Source organism: Manacus vitellinus, unplaced genomic scaffold, assembly GCF_001715985.3.
Source record: "Manacus vitellinus isolate BGI_N305 unplaced genomic scaffold, ASM171598v3 scaffold_999_pilon, whole genome shotgun sequence".
Lineage (NCBI taxonomy): Eukaryota > Metazoa > Chordata > Aves > Passeriformes > Pipridae > Manacus > Manacus vitellinus.
Window position 1 is genome coordinate 1 of NW_021940915.1, and position 2481 is coordinate 2481.

Sequence of the window (2481 nt, forward strand, 5' to 3'; positions counted from 1 at the left end):
CAGCAAGCCTCCACCTTCCTGTCCTCGTAGTATGAGCAGGTTGCATGAATGCTAGAGAGAAAACAGTGTGTGTGGTGATATTGCACCCTCTGCCTGCAGGTCCTTCGGGAGAGCTTTTGACAGAGAAGGTCAAAACACACAGCATTTGCAAACGCTCTGTAGAGTTAGCTAAAAAGGCACATAGTGATGAAGCAGAAGCAGAAAACACATGGATTTTTTTTTCCCCCAGCCTCTGTGCTGCAACATGAAGCATGCTTTTATTTATTTATTTTTTTTTCCTCCCTCCGAAAGCAACGAAAAGCGACTACTCCGGGAGCCACCCCCTGCCCGTCTCTATGCAAAGCCCGTCGTCAAAGCCAACTCATCTCTAATACCTAGAGGGGACTGCTCCTCATGGCAAAAATTGGGGTTGACAACTCCGGCCTTTGGCCTGCTGGCGGCAGGGACGGGGGCGCGGGAGGCGGCGGCGGGTCGGTAGCTGGGGACATTGGGGAGCAGCTCTAGGGCCCCGCGGCTGGCAGGGGAGGGCTCCCCGCCATCGAGCGGCTTGTCATGCACCAGCCGGTCTAGCTCGACGTCCCGGGCCCGCCTGGCCATGCTGCTAGGAGCCTAGGTGCTTCAAGCAAAGTACAAGGCATCTGAAGCTGCAACAAAACACAGAGTGGTTTTGAGTGGTTTTACGTCGAGGTTAAAAAAAAACGCGGGGCTGCCGCGGGCGCTGGGGCTGCCCCGCTGCTCACAGGTGTTGGCAGCACAGGGCTGCAGTGGTGGCCGTCCCGCTGTGCCCTCTTCGTAGAATCACAGGATGTTAAGGGTTGGAATGACCTTGGAGGTCATCTAGTCCCATCCTCCCCTGCCATGGGCAGGGACACCTCCCACTAGACCAGGTTGCCCGAAGCATTATCCAGCCTGGCCTTGAACACTGCCATCCACAACCTCCCTGTTCTGGTATCTCATCACCCTCACAATAAAGAATTTCTTCCTTTTATCTAACCTAAATTTCCCCTCCTTCAATTTTTACCCATTACTCCTTGTTCTATCACTGTAGTTCCTGATGAACCAGCATTTTCTAGCATTGCTGCAAAATGGGGGTGCCCTGCATGGTCTGCATCAGCCTGCACCAAGACTCAAGGCAAGCCCTTCCCTGTGCAACTCCCTGACATCAGTGCAGTTATGCCAGGACCTGCCTTTGCTCGCACAGGCTGTGATGGGAGTTCACCATCTAATTTTCATTGCCAACCCATTGCTTCCTAAAAGGCTACATTAAAATGTGCTTTATGCCACCTGTTATTCCCCAAATCAAAGTGGTAGAGAAAATCCTTTTTATCCCTGTACTTTCTCCAGCTGAAGGAGAAACCCTAATTTCACGTCAGGGATTGCTTAATCAGCAGGACTCAGCACTGCACAAGCACCAGCCATTCAGAGCTGGCTCCAGCCCATGCCAACGTTGCCACCATGCTGCACCCTCGGGATGCTGTGCCCATGGGATGCTTTACCCCAGTGAAAAGCCCCAGCTGCCCATGCAGGCCCATGCTGCAGAGAACTCAGCTGCCTGCTCCCCAACAGCAGGGAAGGAGAAGCTGGATTCTCCTCCCATCAGGCACCACATTGCCTGCTTTGATTCGTCCCCATTTGGTGTTATACTGCTACATGTTATACCTTCAGCATTGGTTTCAGCAGCTTCAGCTGTCTTCTCTTCCACCTTCAAAATGAAAAAAGCCATTTTAAGGAGAAAAAGCCCTCCTCTGTCAGTAAAAGAGCAGATTTTGCAGCCTGACTGGATTCCCCATATCGCCCCTATTTGCCAGACTCTCAGCTCCTTGTTCAGCACCAACTTTGTAGGGTGAAACAGCCCTCCCTCCACCCACAGCTAATGCTGCTGGCTCAGCTTCAGGGATGGGGACATCTTGGTGGGAAACATGTCCAGTGCCCAGCCCAGTTCCTGCTCCTCCCAGGGCACTGCATCCCCCTGGACAAGCTCTGTGCCCCTGGTACTCACTGGGCAGCAAGAGCTCATTGCAGACCTGAGCCCAGGCAGGGAGTGATGCCATACCTGTACAAGGGCACCTTCGAGGTTACTTATCTCAACTACTGCCTGCTGCTCAAACTTGAGGGCCTCCTCAGCAATGTAGGATTCATCCACACCATTGGTAGTTGGGAGAGAAGAGAGCAGGGACCTGGGAGGGAGAGAAAAAATACTGTGTAGGAGACCAGGTGAGAGGTGCATAGACAAAGCAGGGCATTGCATGTGCACAAGCTAAAATTGCAGAGGCAGAAAGATGCAAGCAGCATGTTTCTCCTCCTGTGCATAATCATTTCTCATATAATTAAAATTTGCCAAATAAAAAGCCCAGAGCCTAATTTCCAGGCAGGGCTTTCTCAAAAGCACCATCCAAATCCCATGTTTGCCTGTGCAAGGCACTACCAGGACACATAATTCTCATTTTCTTTCAGCAGCAAGTGCAGACCTCAGCTCCACCA

General features: G+C 52.0%; 1 long non-coding RNA gene across 1 annotated transcript; it reads right to left on the minus strand.

Annotated features, from left to right (window-relative positions):
* Positions 1 to 414: 414 nt before the first annotated feature.
* Positions 415 to 2170, minus strand: LOC115308037. The gene is made up of 3 exons (XR_003916391.1): positions 2054 to 2170; positions 1660 to 1702; positions 415 to 644 (listed from the first exon to the last, which is right to left on the minus strand). It is a non-coding gene; the product is annotated as an uncharacterized LOC115308037 (long non-coding RNA).
* Positions 2171 to 2481: the final 311 nt, after the last annotated feature.